The sequence below is a fragment of the Syngnathoides biaculeatus genome, chromosome 16 (genome assembly GCF_019802595.1).
Source record: "Syngnathoides biaculeatus isolate LvHL_M chromosome 16, ASM1980259v1, whole genome shotgun sequence".
In the NCBI taxonomy this organism is placed as follows: domain Eukaryota; kingdom Metazoa; phylum Chordata; class Actinopteri; order Syngnathiformes; family Syngnathidae; genus Syngnathoides; species Syngnathoides biaculeatus.
In genome coordinates this window covers 17,948,941-17,968,080 of record NC_084655.1, presented here as the reverse complement: position 1 = coordinate 17,968,080, position 19,140 = coordinate 17,948,941, and the positions used below count along the sequence as shown (strand labels likewise).

Below are 19,140 nucleotides of genomic sequence, written 5' to 3'. Positions count from 1 at the left end.
TCAATGGTCAGAATAATTAAATATTATACTCATGTAAAAACACACAGCTGCCAATCTAGGAAGCGAACAACACACTATGAAAACATTTAGGACAAACAAAAAGCACTTACTTTTACTTTTATTTTAATTAAAAAAAAAACTAAAAAAAAAAAGATGTACTATGAATTTGTGTTGGTAACCTGTTTTTTTTTTTTATCTTATTCACCCCATCATCACTGGAGGGTCAGAGTAAAAATGTACACTATATAAACATGTTCTGTGTGATTTTTCATCCATGTTCCTTCTATTTCTATTTATTTTAACTATAAAGCAGTATTAGGGGCTGTATTTCTTTTTCTTTCCTTCTCTGAAATGTCGTTTGGCATCTATGCAAAAGCAGACACTTGAAAAAAAAAACTCCATTTTTTTCTGTTCTCTTTGAACTGACCCATTCCAATCCTTCTTTCCCCGTATTTTAATTTACCGAATTATGTATTGTTGCTGCACGTCTACTTTTTTATTGTGTTCCCCGTCTGTAATCAATGTGAATAGTCCACTGACACGAAGAGACCCCCCCTCCCCCATGTGCTTATTTATTCATTTTCCCATCCAGTCTTTCAACTTTGTATTCAACCAAACTGTGTCGTATAAGGGGAAAAAATGACAATAAAGTAACAATAAACAATGAAAATGTGCAAGTTGACGTCCATTATTTCTCACTTTATATCATTCTCTTTATTTGTTTCAGATTGTTACTTAAAAGCTGGAGACGAGCATTTTTTTTGGGGGGGGCAACTTGGGGGCCAAACGTAAATAAGAGCGTCACGTGTGCCAAATATCTTAATATTTAACAGAGAGTGATTTAAAAAAAATCGGAACTAAATATTGTGGCCAATTTAGAAGGAGGCTCACAATCGGTGGTGAGTGACGCGTTCAAGGTCAACTCGATCAGCTGGAAACCGTCCGGTTCTCTCTCAGAGGAACAAATTAGTTTGGAATATGTATTTACGCAATGGATACGTTTTAAGAAAACGCCGTTGGAACGAAACCATTTGCGCATTTCCGCCATTTTGTGTAAGCCTACGATGATTATTTTCCCTCAACGCTGGATGGATATGATTCAATTTCAAACATAAAAAAATCACTAGCATAAATCGTGAAAAACGAACAAGCGTCGTCACGTTCCCCAAATATAACGCTGTCATTTTTTTTAATTGATTTCCAAAAGAAGAAATAATAAGCATTACTGTCGCACCGATTAATAAAAATACGGACCAGTGTGTGGATCAGTTTCCACCTCGTCTGGGTCCAAGGTCGTCCAGGACCCATATGTCACCCGCCCGCCCTTAAAAAAAAAAAAAAAATGCCCGTTGCGTAGTGATCACGCGAGAATTAGATGGAGGCTCGCGGCCTTTCCAAGGCCCGTTGCGGTATTTTGAACGTAACATCTTCACCTTAAACGGTCCACAAATGGCTGAGATTTTAGATATTATTCGATAAAACTCCAAATTCTCAATTTTTTTCCAGTTAATAAATTTATATTCGTTTTTTTTTTCTCATTATTGCCTTCAAGCATTTCATTTTAACCCCGGAAAATGCAATTATAGTATAATACAAGGCCTCCACACACACACACACGAAAAGTATTTCTATTTATATTAATGTCAACGCAAAATAGTCATAAGGTTTTCCATTGAAGACTACCTTTTTGAGGGGGGGGGTGATCAGCTGTGAGGACTCACACACTCCCACGCAACCTTTTCCAATCATCGCCGCTGTCAAATAGGGGCGAAAAGATTCATCAAATATGGTTTTGATAAAGTCGACAAAAGTCGGATTTTTCTAGTTCGAGTTCATTTATTCTTGCTTCGTGCGCGTCCCGGCGGAGAAGTGCAGCGTTCAGCGTCCAGCGCGCGTGCGCGTGTTTGTGATCTGAACAGCAAACCGAGCCAAGTCTCTTAATGTGCGGTTCGCCGGGCCAAAGTGGGAGTGCTGGGAGGGGGTGGGTGTGTGTGTGTGTGTGTGTGGGGGGGGGGGTCCATCACCCTTGTCTACTTGCTGGTTTTTGTTTTGCGTGTGTGATTTTTAGGCTTTTTTTTTCATTATTTAAACGAAAACATATGCAGTATTGATCTGTTTTTATTTTCATACCGCACAATTAATTCTTTCGACTTCTTCTACTTTTGTTTCCCCCCTCAAGCATTTTTTCCATCTATATTTTTGTGCATTTTCAGTGTGTGTGTGTGTGTGTAAGAAAAGTCTTGCTTAAACTTGCAGTGACACCGTGTGCGTGTGTGAGTGATCTCGCTGTTTAAATTATCATGTACCGTGCGGCCGGCCCACTCTTTTTCGCACTCGAACTTGAGAGTGTGCGCGTGTGTGTTTGTCCGACGCGGCCATGAGCAAAATGTCACAAGTACAATGGTGTGAAGTCCAATTAGCCACCAGAAGACTCAATAATTATTAAACAATAATGTGTCTATTTCTCCGCAATATTCTTGTAAAAACATCAAGTTTCATTTTAGGGATGGAAATATACTGAAAATAAAAAATACAGTGGTGCCTTGGGGTACATGTTTAATTCGTTCCGTGACCACGTTGGTTTTCAATATTCACCCCGCCCCCCCGCCCCTTTAAAATGAATAGAAATACCAGTAATATTCCCATCTATTACAAAAAATTGTAATGCGTACATTCATGAGAAACGTAGCAAACTGTAATATTGTGCTTTATATAAATATATAGTGTCCCCTGCGATTGCCTGGCAACCAGTTCAGGGTGTACCCCGCCTCCTGCCCGTTGACAGCTGGGATAGCCTCCAGCACTCCCCGCGACCCTCGTGAGGATAAGCGACAAAGAAAATGGATAAATATATAGTAATGATGCAATTAAATAGAATGGACCGTTTTTGTCACACTGAATCAATTAAATGAGCATTGTGCTGCACTTTTTGTGTGTCACCTGAGAACAGTACAAGTCAGACACAGTTTTAAAGTGTTTTTTTTTGGGGGGGGGGTCTAACACCCAGTTGGGGTTCGAGAGGAAGATGCACGAGATAGGCTTAGAAGGGAAAAGATGACGTGCTGTAGTGACCCCTAATGGGACAACCCGAAATGAAAAGAAGAAGGTCTCACCCCTCTCCAGCTCATCAGTACGGCGCTAATATTAGCCATTATACACAGAGGATAAAGACTACATGACAGAAAGTATTTTTATATTGACTACATGTTGTTACACCGTTCCATCCTTTGCTTAAAAAGTTAGAGTACTGCGACAAGATGCTATTTAGCGTTAGCATTAAACTAGCTAAATGAAAAGCTAAGCTATAGGTTGTTGTAAATATACAAGGTCTATAATTCTCTGTGATTGGCTGAGTTTGACAGAAAAGTTCAACTTTCCATGGCAACAAACCCCACACATCCTATATTTCATCCGGTCCAATCAAGCTGGAGGCTATGGAGCATCCGGTGCAGGACCACCAGACTCAGGAAAAGCTTTTTTTTCCAAGAAACTGTTAGACTATTAAAGTCCAACAGTGTTCTTTATCAGTAAATATTATGTGCAATTTGTATTTTTGCTGAATCCAAATCATTTCTGCTTTTGTTCCTCTGTACACATTTACAACTACAAATAAACCTTTTTAAAAATGTTCTGATTCTTTTCATATTTCAGAAGTCTTGAGACTTATTGAGCTAATCTAGCACCTTGGGTATCAAATTTTGTGCCATTTAATATGTTGGTGTTTATTAAGGGACTACTTGACATGTGCAAATTGGCAATTTGTTAGGGATTAAAAATGAAATCTCCCATAAAAACTGAAAAATAATTGCAATTCTAATAACAACGAAAAAAAAAAAGGATGCAAACTGATGATGATGAAATTCCACAACATCTGCTTGTTTGCACACACAAGTGAAGAAGAAGATGAAGAGCTGCGGGTCCTGCTCGAGGGAGAGACCCCGGAAGAGGAGGGGGTGAAGGGGTTCTTTTTGGCGGGTGTCCAGGAATGTTGGGGGTGGGGCAACATCTGGCAGATTCATGAGGAGAAAGAAAGAATTCTCTTTTTTTTCCTTCTTCTTCTTCCTGATGCCCCCTTAAACAAACACCTCGCTCGTCGTCATCATCATCCTCACGGCACGTGAGTGTGACGTGGGGCGGGGTCAATGTGGCGGGGGGCGTGCCTGGCCGTGGTTTTGGAGGTTAAGTAGGCGCGTGGGGGGGGGCTGGGCGCGGGCGGGGCTTTGGTTGCTGGTCCGCGCAGATGGCGTGTGCGCGTGTTACGATAGGCATGGATGATGCCCCTCGTGGTCACATGGGCAGCAGTAATTGGCCTCCATATTGACCAGTTTGCTGCGCTCGGGGGAGAAGGGGGTGGGGGCACCCTCCCAGCTGGACCTGTCACACGGCATTGAGCATACCCCACTGATCACCCCACTGCAACCCTCTACACATATCATACCCCCCCACACACACACATACACACACATTTCTCCCCACCTCATGACTGCGAGGGTCACAGGTCACCTTCAGTCTCCACTGCACATTATGCCGCAGTATATTCACAAGGGAGGAGAACAACCTTTTACACTTACAAATATGTATTAATATTGAAAAAAAGTAAACATGGAGAACATCGGTTGAAAGATGAGCAACTTTTGAATACATTTCAAGGCCTACGCATCCCCTTAGATGAAACTCTGACCCCACCAAAATGGCCGCTACGTAGTCACATCAATTGGCTTGACTGCTTCAGAGTATTGGCGCATCATTTTCTCTTTTTGGTTTGTCGATCATTGGTCGGTTCCAAACATGACTTCCAGTTCATCTGGTACTTCCTGTTTCAACCCCAGTTACTCTTTGACCTTCACTTCCTGCTATGGTCAGCATTTCCTGCTTTATCCATGACTTCCTGATTGGATCATTATTTACTACTTTCTAATGACGTAGAATAAAAACTAGACTGTGCACTCTGCATTTAGCATTGGTTCCTCCATGGTCAACAGGCTCTGACTTCAGGTCAGGGCAAAAAGCATGGTAAACAATACACACATTGTCATGGAAAACGATGCGATAAATCTATATACTTGGGATGTTTTGAATCCCTAGAGACAGGAATATAATCTAAACATTTTCAGCATGCCCAGGAACGTTTAAAAGATACATTGACACATACGCATGTGATAGCAAGTACAGACCTTCGTAATATTGTAATGATATATTTTCACATTCAGAATTATAATAATTAATTATGAAGGTAAAACTGAAACACACTTACTTATTTCTTTGCGACCGTCTGCACGGTTTGACAGCTAACAGCACAACAAGAATGAACTATATTGACACCAAAAAAAGCTAAACCTAACGTATTCCAATATTATGTTTCACAATGTACAATTGTAATGATATCAAACCACTTTCACGTGAAAGAGTACCCAAAGCAATGTTTTGCCCTGACCGGAAGTTGAAGTCCATTTACCATTTACGACTTGCACCACCACTTCCTGATCGGAAAATCACTTTTGCCTTGTTCATCACTTCCTGCGTATTCATCCCAATAACATAATTTAAATCGTTACTGCGAGATATTGTAAACGATCTCCGCACTTGTTTGTCGCCTAGTTTTGCCAGCACTGTAAATCCATCCATCCATTTTCTTTGCCGCTTATCCTTACGAGGGTCACAGGACTGCTGGCACCTATCCCAGCTGTCAACGTGCAGGAGGCGGGGTACACCCTGAACTGGTCGTCAGCCAATCTTAGGGCACATCGAGACAAAACAGCCGCACTCACAATCACACCTAGGGGCAATTTAGAGTGTCCAATTAATGTTGCATGTGTTTGGAGGAAATCAGAGTGCCCAGAGAGAACCCACGCAGCCATGGGGAGAACGTGCAAACTCCCCGCAGGCAGGGCCGGGATTGAACTCGGGTCCTCAAAACTCTGAGGCCAATGCTTTACCATCTTATCCACCTGACCATCCCTTCTCGATTTGAGCAATTTTTTGGGAATAACCAGAAACAATCAAACATTACAACGTGAACCACGCGGACTATTTTGACCCAGTTTTCTGACCAATTCATATGAATAATATTGACTCATAAGAAAAGTAGCTACATCCCTGCATGGCCTCCCAATGTAGCAAATACTTTTAGGCCTCTTGTGAGATGACATTATTATTATTATTACCTAGCAGACCTCTCTGTATGTATTTGCCCAAGTTTTAGCATGCTATCACCCTCCCACCTGGTGGTGGTGTGTGTGTTTTTCCGTGTGATGCCCGACTGTGAGGGAGTTAGCACTGGAGAGCGCCTCTCATCTCAGACTTGGCAGGGGAGGGTCTCCGGGTACGAGGAGAACAATGCTCTCTCCTTGGCTGCTGTCAGCCAGCAAACACACCACGCTGGCACGCGCTCAATGGCGGAGCGGGAGGGGGGGGGAAAAAAAAAAAAAAAAAAAAAAGAGCGGGATTGCGACGAGGGGGATGGATGGACACGCGCGCATTTATGTAGACACGTGTGACATCAAATTGGGGACGGCTCGTCGCGGGGAGGATTGTGGGACGTCATGAAAGGCGGTTGCAAATAATCAGAATCGGATTGAATGCCCAAGTACGTAACAACACACGAGGAACTGGACTCCGGCGGTCGGTGCCGTCCTGGTACCACATGCAAGTTGAGTACTCGGAAGAAGGAAAAAACAACAAACTAACAAGAAAGAAGAACAATACACATTCAATTAATCGGGAATTATTCTTTATAAGAGTCACGGCGATTATTACCGAAAAAGATGGGTGACAACGTATGAGATTTTAGTTTAATGAGCATTGGAAAAAAGGGGTGGGCAAAGTACTTCATTAAAAGTACTTCTTTAATAATGCCAGATTACTGACATCATCATGAGTCCTGTAATATTGGTTATTCATACTTTTCCCCTAAAAACAAATAGTAAAGTATTTCTTCCCTTTTTATTCATTATTCCAAATAATTATTGAAATTGTGGATACCAAAATATTAGTAAAATAACAGACTAGATTAAAGGCATTTCCATGCATTTCAATGGGGGAACATGATTTGAGATACAAGTGTTTTGTGTTGCAGATGTGGTGAGGCAGCAAATTCAACTTGCATCTCAAGGCACCACTAAAACGTTGTTCAAAAAGAGTCCGCTCCCTTAATGCTAACACGTACTGTGAAACATCATAGACCAGCTAACGTAAATTAGCATAGATGTTTATGGTAATTATAAACCTTCAAACAAGCGCAACTTTAACATACATCTACAGGAGAAACCCAAATCCACACAAGACCGACGGCTGTTCCTGGATCTTACAGTAGTTGGGGACCTTCTTTGCCTCTTATTCTTGCTCTTAATTACGTCACATAGACCTCAGTGCTGTTCCTGCGCTCTGTGGCGCAACATGGTACTGCACTGAAAGCGTACAATGCTAAATTCGGATTTGCCCGTACAGGATACCAGGGGTGTCAAACTCAATTTTCTCGCGGGCCAATTTGTGGTTCCACTTTCCCTCAGAGGGCCGTTATAACTGTGAAACAATACAAATATTTAATCGCTTCATCGTATTTACATCATCAATTTATTATCTCCCTTTGGAATCAGAAATCGAGGGTGATGTGTTTTTCAACTATTCATATTTGGTAACACAAAAATGCTTTATCATTTATGATGCATGACAATTTGAAATTTTTGCACAGATCTTTACAAGAATAATTGAAATTCTCACTCTGGATTTGGCTTCGCGGGCCACATAAAATTATGTGGGGGGCCAGGTCTGGCCCCCGTGCTTTGAGTTGGACATCAGTGCAGTATACTGTAGCGTAAAAAATTTTTTTTTTTTTAATTCTTAGCCTGTACAGTTAACTGTTTTACATTAGCCCCATATTAACTTAGTAGATTATTATTTTCCATTATTTCCTAATTGGAAAAAATTGCCACTTTACTGTAGTTGTTGCATGGTATTTTCTTCCAGTCGTGAACCTGCACGCGTGAGCGAGGAAGATGAGGAGAAGAGACAGGAGCAGAGGTTCGAGTGTGTGTGTGTGTGTGAGATGAAGGGTCGCGGGGGGGAGGGGGGGGTGCGGAGTGGTGGGGGATGTTTAAATTCTGTGACATCTGTTCATTACAACTAGAGTGTGTTTATTTTTATACAGCCACAAGCAGCGAGCGCGACTGGCATCGCTGGTTAATGTACCAGCCCTGCACCGCCAATGAAATATTCACCAGCAGGCAGAAGGGGAGGAAGAAAAAAAAAAAGAAGAAATAAAAGCCAGGAGAGGACAAAGGCAGAAAAATAGAGGATAGAAAATAAAACGAGATACGGGGAGAAAATGCGCGCGCGTGTGCGGTCTGACAATTGACGCGTGCAAATTCTTCATTCTAGTGTCATAAAAAAAAAAAACAAAAAGGAAACAACCACATTTGGAAAGTATAGAAAGTATATATTATTTCATCTTGATTAAAGGTACAAAGTTTTTAAATCATAGAAACAAAAACGAACATGGAAAGAAAAATAGCTCAAGGAAACAGCTTTTTTTATGTTGCTATTTCATCTGTTCAGTTCAAATAGATTCATATATGTGTATAATACATGAATGATGATATTAATCAATTGTATAATGTTCCTCAAAACAAAAACTAAGCTTTTCCTAGATAACCAAAGATTTTGAACATTTTATACCAATTAAAGTCTTATTTTTTTTTGCACTAAATGCTACAAAACAAGATGAATCAGAAACCGACCATAGATTTTAAATAAATATTTTATGACACATTTCATGTTGGTTTAGGGTGCACATGTTGCTATTTCATCTAAGTTAAAATATAGTCATATGTGTGTATAATATTTGAATTATGATTTTCATCAATCGTGTAATGTTCCTCAAAACAAAAATGAAGGTTTTCAAAGTTAACTGAAGATTGTGAACATGTTATACCAATAAAACTCTCATTTTTTGTACTACATGCTACAAAACTAGACAAAACAGAAACAGACTATAGATTTAAAATCAATATTTTATGACACATTTCATGTTGGTTTGGGGTGCATAAAGCAAATCAATCAAAAATTAAAAATCGTATTGAACCAGAATATAGACTCAGGAGCATAGTGTCTATCATCTGACAGCCAGACTGCACAAAAAATAAATGGCTGTTGCAAAAAGTCTATAATCGGCAATAATATTAAATCATCATTTATGAAATAAAACATTTTTGATTTTCGATGTTGTAGGCATATAAAATATTAGGTCGCAAACGTGAACAATCACACCATGACTTTGTGCTTTCGTCAAAATGTATGAAATCTTTTTGTTTGTTTTTTAAATGATTGGGGGTACTCTTCTGCCCCCAAATGTACGTTCGCAGCGAAGAATCCGTCCAATCATCACGACCCAGCACACTTAGGCATTAACGAGGCGGCCCCCACGAGCGCCGTTCCCGCGGGACGGCCTGCTCTGGAATGCCGCTCATGGGGAAGAATCTGGCTGCGGGCGCTCAATATGTCACATGTGTCTGCGTGAGGGGAGGGGCGGGGGAGGGGGAGGAGCCCTGTGACGGGTTTTCGGGGTGGCGCGGTGGGGCGCTGGCAGGTCGGCGCGTTGGAGTGCGACAGATTAAAGGTTTAAAGGGTTGTGATTAACAGGCTCAGGACACTCGGAGCTGGGGGAAGGGGGGGGGGTTCAGGGGGGGCATTAAGAGCTCCTGTGCAGCCGCATATCAGATATTCATTAGTGTGCCAGGCTCGAAACCAACCCCCTCCCATCGTGCCATGCCGCACCAATGTTTTTTTTGCTTCTAAAAATCTTTTAATACTTCAAAAATTATGTTTACCGAGCTGATGATAAACAACTGCGCGAAAGCTGACTTGACAAAACTACGACTTGATTTAGGTCACAATCGTTCACTTTTATCAGGAGGGAAATAATCACTCACATCAGGACAATCCATCCGTTCATCCATCCATCCATTTTCTTTGCCGCCTATCCACACAAGTACGGGTAGTGCTGGAGCCTATCCAAGCTGTTAATGGGCAGGAGGCAGAAAACACCCTGAATTTGTTGCCAGCCAATCGGAGGGCACATAGAGACAAACATTTGCACTCACAGTCACACCTACGGTCAATTTAAAGTGTCCAATTAATGTTGCATGTTTTTGGAATGTGGGAGGAAACCGGAGTGCCCGGAGAAAACCCACACAGGTAACGGGGAGAACATGCAGACTCCACACAGGCGGGGCCGGGATTGAACCCGGGTCCTCCGAACTGTGGGGCGAACGCTTTACCAGCTGACCCACCGTGCCGCCACAACAGGATAATCAATCATGATAATCAATAGATACATTGGCTAATCGGGGCTTTGGTGACGATCAGAAAGGTGGCAAAATGCTCAAATTCTTCATGCCTACAAGTAAGCATTTATGGCTCTGTGGTCGGAAATATTGAACACTCTGAAGATTTACAATTGCCGGCCCTAACTGGAAGCAGTTTGGAGAGGGGGAAGTAAAAAAAAAAAAAAAGAATCAATAAAAATCTCCTCACATAGCACACACCACAAGATAATCAACCAGAATAATATTTAGAGCGCAGGTGTCAAACTCAAGGCCCGGGGGGCATATCCGGCCCGCCACGTCATTTTATGTGGCCCGCAAAGCCAAATAATATGCGTTAACTTCCATGATTCTTGCTAAAATTCTGTACCAAAATTTAATGTATAAATATGATAAGGTGATTAAAGATTTGTATGGTTTTACGGTTATAAGGGAGGGGAACTGTAGCTTCAATGTGGCCAGGGACAAATACGAGTTTGACACCCCTGCTTGAGAGAAATACCAGAATCAAGTCTTAGCTGACTTTGGTCAAAAAGGAGGAGAAAATGCGTATGTCCAGTATGCATGTACTGCATTTATGTTGCATTTTAAATAAATAAACTGGATTTGACAAGCGTAGCCATGGTGATTTTCGACTATAACAAATACATAAGAAGGACATGAGAACATAATAAGGAAATTAGAAAAGCATGGAAAAGCACGGGAACGAGTCCAGCGAACATGTGAATTGTGTATTATTATTGAATTATATTATTTGAATATTTGGTGAGCGAGTACAATATACGCAGAAGACCCCAGGACGGACTCTGGACACCCCTGACCTAAATCCATCTTGACCAGTTGCTAGTTGAATGACAACCTATTGACTGTTAAGCAAGAAGGGTTGGAAATAAGTCTTAAAATACGGCCCAATCAAATCTTTGCTTCCTGTTGTTTGATTGTTGTGTTTGTCGCAGAGAGGAAGTAAAGACGCGGCTCGACGGCGCGCATCGCTCCCGCAAAGCCTCCTTCCTCCTCCGCCGCCGCAGATTAAGGGATCAGCAGGCGAGGCGAGCGCTAAAGCCGGCTAATTCTCACCCGAGCACACGGAGGAGGGAGACCAGACTGACGAGAGCCCCGCAGCCACGAGGCCCCGTCGGGCCCCGTCGGGCACCGCCGAGCAGCTGTGCCATGCGCCGCGCTTGCTGTTTTGCTCCATTAGAACAAACGCCTTGAAAGTTGACAAAGCAAACTTTCCGTCACTTCTATTTTTCATCTCTCTGTTACATTTTGTCTTCGTTCAAAGTCAACTTTGCGCAAATCTTTGCTTTACACATCTATGTCCATTCCCTTCTTAATTCCCTCAGCCGTATTGCTGTTGACGCGAGCTGTCGCCCGTTCTGTTACATAGTAATTTGATTGTTTTCTGTCAAATGTAATTAAATTAAAATACTTTTTTTTGTGATCTCGGCTTAGAATATGAGGAAAAAAAAAAAAGATATATTCGGTATTTACACCACGACTGACGATAATGCGATTGCTTCCGGCATGGGAGAGTCCAGTATAATGACACAAAATGGTACACAAAGTACTAACGACTACATAATCTATAATTTAATTAAAAAAAAAAAAAAAAAAGTGTTTTCATTTAAAACAAACATGGTGCGCCACAGCCCAAGAGAGTTGACGTGTCTACCAATTTAAGGAAAGGACCTGTACGGAAGTAGATTAGTGCCACCAGGATTTGAATTTGAAAAGTAACGTGATCACATTTTCAATAGTTGTATTTCAGTGTAACTTTTCAATGTCCACAATTCAACCGGCTACGATTCGCTGTCTAAAAATTCACCGTATGTGCCACCAGGCAGGGGTTACTTCAGGTCAGAACCGAACACCCAGCCAATCAGGTTACGTTTTCTTAGTATGTGACGTCACTATGGAAGTGGACTCGTGCCGCCGGGATTTGAACTTGAATAGGATTTGAATTTGAAACTTTACGAGGGTTAGAATTTGAAATAGGATTTGAATATGAAATGTTAAATTCAATAATTCGCTGTCTGAAATTCAACTTGGTTGTCAAAAATTCAATAATTCGCTGTCTGAAATTCAGCTTTGTTGTTAAAATTCAACTTTGTTGTTAAGAAGACGGGGTTATATGGAAGTAGACTAGTGCCACCGGGATTTGAATTTGAATAGGATTTGAATTTGAAATGTTACATGGATTTGAATTTGAAATGTTAAATTCAATAATTCGCTGTCTGAAATTCAACATTGTTGTTAAAATTAAACTTCATTGTTAGAATTCAACTTTGCTGTTATATGGTTATATGGAATTGTTGAATTTTTAACAGCCAAGTTGAAATTTTTACAGCCAAGTTGAATTTCAGACAGCGAATTATTGAATTTAACATTTCAAATTCACTTACCATTACAAATTCAAATCCACGTAACATTTCAAATTCAAATCCTATTCAAATTCCGGTGGAACTAGTCTACTTCCATATAACCCCGTCTTCTTAACAACAAAGTTGAATTTTAACAACCAAGTTGAATTTCAGACAGCGGATTGTTGAATTTCCGACAGCAAATTATTGAAATTAACATTTCAAATTCAAATCCACTTACCATTTCAAATTCAAATCCTATTTCAAATTCAAATCCTACTCAAATTCAAATCCCTGGTTCTAGCACTAGTCTACTTCCATACGTGACATGACTAAGAAAGCGTAACTGCGAAGACGGTGAATTTTAGACAGCGAGTTGTAGCCGGTTGTATTTCAGACAGCGAATTGTCGCAACTATTGAAAATGTGATCGCTTTACATTTCAAATTCAAATCCCGGTGGCGCTCATCTCCATCCATAGACTTGGTGTAGATTTGGCATTATCTTTTAGTAAAACACATTTTACTTCATTTTGGGATTCCAGTGCTCATGTATGTTGAGAAACTTGATTTAGAAACTGAAAGGATGAGGGCCTAAACGAGTTTCTTGCTTGCTCGTGACTATAATAATTCATTCCTACACGTGAATTAAGGAGGGTTAGCAGTGATAAAGTTTGCTGGTCTCACTCACCTCTATGCCCAAATCCTGCATCACCATTTTGTCCACCATCTCGGACAGACAGCTTTCCTGAAGATAAATCAAATTCCATTAGCCTTATATATGAGATGACCGTTCATCATTTCAAATACGTGTCCATTTTTTTTTTTTAAAGGTACAATGAATAACTTTCAAGAGTCCATAAAGGGTCCCTTCATTAAGTCAAATCTCCTAACTAACTTTTTTGCTACCTCAAATTAAGCTTTGCTGGAATACGTCGAGTCAAGGAGCGACAAAATGGTGCCACCTTTTGAACATAGACAAGGACGGCACTCTTAAAAAATGTATTTGATTCAACTGTTCTTTACCGATGTCAAGTATTGATGATCCAAGTTCTGTAACTCACTCTTTTGTCCATCCTGTTGTGCCAACTTTTACTCACAGGTGTCTGTATTTAAAATATTTCGTGTTTACAACAGTTTATTTCCATATCGACAGCAACATTAGTTTTCCAATTTTTGAGGTGAATTCATGTTTGCACAATTCTATTTTTCTGTAAGACTAATTTTGACACATTTGTTTCCTTATACTGTTGTGGACATTTTTTTAAAAATCTTTAGCCTGAAACTGTAAATTTCATCGTTTATTTATTTATTTTTTTTGCTTTAAATGTTGCTGCCGTAAGGGATTGTGGGTAATACTGTATATCACCTTTCCTGGTTGGAGGTAGTTGGAATGTTGCACCGAGGAACCTTTCCCAACCATTCCTTGACATCCAGGCACTTCCGGATCATATCGCTCTGATAGGAAAGGCAAGAGTTTTTACACAGAGTTTAATGCTAGCACGGTGGTAGCGTTAGCGCAGGGGCTAACGTTAGCGCGGCAATAGCGTTAAACACTTTCTGTGTACCGAGGCTTATAACCAGGTGTGCTAACGCTAGCGCCGCGCTAGCATTAAACTCTGTGTACTGAGGCTTATAACCAGGTGCGCTAACGCTAATGCTAGCGTCGCCCCAATCAACCGCAGGGTTGAAAGCATGTTAAAAAGTCGCTGCTTGTAGGCCGGAAATTACGGTGGTTACTCTGGGATATTTGAGTCAATCCTTGTGAAAAAGATGATACTGGACAGCACAGAAGCAAGCAAATTTAGGATGCTAGGACTTTTGTGGAAGCAAGACATCATTTGTAGTAAGCATGGGCGAATACCAGGTATTGTGTCAGATTGATATTTTAAGGTATTCAGACTGCCAGTACCAGCAATTTATACTTAAAGCAAAAAAAAAGGCACTGTGATACACATAATATACAAACTTCCAGAAACACATAAAGAAGTCACGAATGACTATTATTATAACTCGTTTTTCGTAGTTTGAAGAATATATCCTAGAGAGTGTTACTATATTGTGTTTTTATGTTTTTGTACAGCGTTTGTGTACCAACAGTCATCATTCTGAGAGCAAGTTCAATGCCAACTTCCGTTAGCTCGTGAAAGGTGTTTTTCATTCATTGCTGTTAGCTTTAAGCTAACGGGTTTGTGAACAAAAACTAAGGAAGTGTGTAGTACATTTAAACGGGAATTCACTCTGTTGTTATGAGAGTTTAGATATGCAGTCAACTGAAAGTAAAGTGTGAAGTGTATGTGGAAAAAACAACTTTAAGTAAGCAACTTACTCACACCTTGCTACTATGTTAGCACCTTCGCAAACTGTTGCTGTGATCACGTGGGATGAAGAAAGCTGTCCGGATGTTGCTGGATAGAAAATCTGGAACGGATTTCGGATTGCACTGCTTCTAGAAAAGTGCTCACCTTGGATTTTAGATTTAGTTTGACTCAATCTTTTTTTTTTTTTTTTTTCAATTTAAAAGAGCTTACTCCCTCAGTAATGTCAGTTTTGTTAAATTCTCCTAAAATTCCCGAATCAATGGGGCGAAACCACCAATAAGTCTTTTTGAGGGTTGGTTCCTTCCCACAAAGAAAAAAAAATAAATTACAAAAATATTATTTAAAAACACAAGAGGATAAACGTAAGTGTAACCTTTTGCGATAACCATAGGAAGATAATGTAAAAAAAAATGGGGGGGAGATCCACAAATAGATGAATCCGGGGGTGCTGAACTTCAAGTATGCGGGCGTCCAATCTACTCATAGTGGTGTCTGCCGTTCCTAATTTGTACCTACCTTTGTCATCTTTCCACAGCTTTATGAGAACTGTCTCGTTTTCAGCCTGTGATTATGAAAGATGGAGAAACCGTGAAAGTGAAAAGTGATGGCCCCGGTTGTGGGGGAGCGGCCCACTTACCGTCACCACAGACGGCAGGAGTGGACATTTTTGGCTCAAAAGGTGACAAATATGAAAAAGACGATTTCCCGACGGCGGGTCCCCTCCGCGAACGCCCCATTCGTCTCAGGTTTGCGCCTTGGAGACCCAAAACGCTGGCATCTGTCTCAATGTACGGTAAACACGATAAAAGCGAACGGGCGAAGGCGGTGGCGGGTTGGGGGTGGGGGTTGGGTACGTTCCGGGCACGTGTTCTTCAGCAGCCAGCGGACAATGCGGAGTTGGCAGAGGGGCAGCCTCGTGCCAGGGGGAATAAAGTGCCACATGGTGCCCCCTTATGAGAGGGGGTGGGGGGGGGGCGAGCCCCGGAGGGTGGAGAGGAACGTGGTACTATGAATGTGTGTGCACACAGTTACTGTATGTAGATCGAGTGGATATGCATACGGAGGGAGGGCGGGTGGGAAAAGTATGGATTGCGTGCCACCTACACCGCACACCTTCCTTCAATCTGGCCCGTCAAACATTTACATCATCATAATTAAAATTTAATTATTCATTTTGTACCAATTTAGCGCATTGAACGAGTGATTGGAAATACTCCAGTGACGTAAATTCATATCAACATCCTCGCTGTACTGCACTGTTGAAAGAAGACTGCTGAGTTTGCATCTCGGGATTTTGAAGCACCCTATTGTTGACCATGTCCAGGTGGCACACCCGCCGCAAAATAAATAGGGAGGCGCCACACCTAAAAAAAAAAAAAAGATTTTTGTATCAAAAAATTAAATGTCTTCAACAAGAAGTCCAGTTGCTGTGATTTAAACTTTGTGGATGATATGACTGGAAATATACACGGAAATATTATTTAAAAACCGAGTTGATTTTCTTACACATGTATTTTTTAATTAAATAAGACTGAATAATTTAAAAAAATAATCAGTTAATTTTAAAAGATGACACACTGTGGCGACCCCTAACGGGGCAAGCCGAAAGAAAAAGTTAATTAACTATAATTAAATCAATTATAGATATTTTAAATGTATAAATAAAATGTAAAACTATGTAAAAATAATAATTTAAGTGGATGACAAAAGCTGAAAAATAATTCAGTATTAAAAAAATGAACAAATATTTGTATCATATTTATAGAACTCCAGTTTCCTCCCACATCCGAAAAATATGCAACATTAATCGGACATTCTAAATTGCCCATAGGTATGATTGTGAGTGTGGCTGTTTGTCTCCATGTGCCCTACGATCGGCTGGCGACCAGTTCAGCGATCCCCACGACCCCCGTGAGGATAAGCGGCAAAAAGAAAATGGATGGATGGATAGATAATTGAAATGAATGATGAAAGCTGAAAAATAATAATTTAGTATTAAGCAAATGAACAAAAATGATGTAATGAATAAAAACAATTCATTACATTTGTAGATGACTAATATGATCAAAATGTATAAATGATACAATTTAAAATAGAATATATTTGTGAATGAACTGAAAACCTGCCCCAACTGTCCAATTTGAAAATCAAATGTGGGCCATGAACACACAGTAAAAAGTTTGATGGATTGTGTGTGTGTGTGTGGGGGGGGGGGGGCACATGGTGGGTGAGTGTCGGGGGCGGCGGCAGGAGAAAGTCCCACTTCCCTTTTGCATGTTAAATTCCGCAACATCTGTTCAAGCCTTCTTGGGTTGCGATGTTTTTGCGCGCCTGCGTGTGTGCACGCTCGACTGAAGGCGTTCCTTAATTCGACGCGGGCGCGTTTTCTGCAATACTTGCACCCAAATACCCCCCCCCCCGGAAAAAAAAAAAAAAAGCGATTGCCTAAAAAAGCCGCCACCGATCTCACAGAAAAGTGTCAAACGTGCTTCTTAACGACAACTGGGTCAAATTAATGGCCCGGGAGTGTGGCCTAAGTTCGTATTCTAGTACAGATTGGAAGATGTGGGTTAGCATTAGCATCCCGCGTGCGCACGTGAATGCGAAATGACAACGGGAAATGAAATATTCACGCGGCGTCTCTGGAGTGAGCGCGACTGGAGTTTTCGAGGCGAAAAAAAAAAAAAAAACAAACCGGTACGGCAGCTGCGCGAGCCTTTTGATGCCGTGTTGCGTCGCGTCGCTCTTCTGTGGGGTTTACCGTGATCACGGTTATTAATTAGGCCGCGCTACTTTCGACACGCAAACAAAATACGAGGCGAAATCAACAAAGTTTGTTGACGGCGACGTCCTGTGATCTCAAATATAATCAAGCTGTTGACTTGTTGATAACTGAGATGCTACTTCATCCATTTTCTTTGCTGCTGATCCTCACGAGGGTCGCAAAGAGTGACTGAGCCTATCCCGGCTGTCACTGGGCAGGAGGCGGGGTTCACCCAGAACTGGTCGCCAGCCAATCGCGGGCCACATGGAGACAAACAGCCGCACTCGCAATCTCACCTCACAATCCCACCTACGGGGCAATTTAGAGTCTCCAATTAATGTTGCATATTTTGGGGATGTGGGAGGAAACCGGAGAGCCCACCCGGAGAAAACCCACGCAGGCACGGGGAGAACATGCAAGCTCCACAGAGGCGGGGCCGGGATCGAACCGGGTACTCAGAACGCTGAGGCCAACGCTTTACCAGCTGAGCCACGAAATATTGATATATAAATATAAATATATGTAGATGTTCCTAAAAAGAAAAAATACAGACAAATTATCGATCTGGTAAGCAAAGTGGAGTTTTTGTTGTTTTGCTATATTTGTGTAACTTCACTCATATTGCGTACATATTATGTTGCATATAATTATGGCCCAAGAACTCGATAAATTATGCTTTTTTTTTTTGCATTTTACTGTACTTGAAAGGTACAATTTGATCTTTTTGTGGAATGCAGGACCACCCCCAACCCCCAAATCCTGAAAACATTAATAATAGCTTCAGAAGTAATTTTTTTCTCAATGTCTGAGAGGGGTTGTTAAGCCCCGCCTCTTACCACGCCCCGTAGGAGCCTTGGTTGATGGCTCTTAGAACTTTCACTAAGACTTTGGGAAGATGACTTAAACCACAATCAGTTTTTCGCAAAGTTTTAGACATTTGTCTGAGTGGGCGTTTTTTTTTTCCCCTGAAAAAAGTTGTGATAGCGGCGACGTAGCTATCCTGCCCTAGAGTGACAGTTTATAAAAAACAATATTTTCCGAGCAGATCGTTATTGACACTAATGGATTTATTTAGCATGCTGTAAAAAAAAAATAATAATAATAATCAAAGTTGAAGAACGTTCGTGGCTCTTAAAAACTTTCCATTTTTCTGGGGCGCCCCTTGGAAGGAAACGTTCGGACCACCGTTGTAGACAACAATGACCCGGCTCACCCCCGTGCCAATCTTGCGCCACCTTGACGCCAAGCCTGCCAGACTTGTGTCACATCGGAGCAGCTTGTCACAGCGTCACGCTACGGTTGGTGGGGTCGGGGGGGTGGGGTGGGGGTGGGGGCTACAATTTCAGACACCGCATGGAAAATCAACGGCGGCTTG

The 19,140-nt window shown here is 41.3% G+C and overlaps 1 protein-coding gene across 7 annotated transcripts in view; it reads right to left on the bottom strand.

Moving 5' to 3' along the window:
• The window catches only part of ppp1r1b (protein phosphatase 1, regulatory (inhibitor) subunit 1B), a 50,833-nt gene extending 35,773 nt beyond the window's left edge, over window positions 1-15,060 (bottom strand). For 5 of the 7 annotated variants that reach the window (XM_061846693.1, XM_061846699.1, XM_061846698.1 and 2 more), the window contains exons 1-2: window positions 15,010-15,059; window positions 13,372-13,428 (exon numbers count right to left, since the gene is read on the bottom strand). The gene's annotated coding sequence lies outside the window, so the exon portion shown is untranslated. Of the gene's footprint in view, window positions 1-13,371; window positions 13,429-14,049; window positions 14,110-15,009 lie in introns of those variants that run through there. The other 2 variants (XM_061846694.1, XM_061846695.1) reach the window with 2 other exon arrangements.
• Window positions 15,061-19,140: the final 4,080 nt, after the last annotated feature.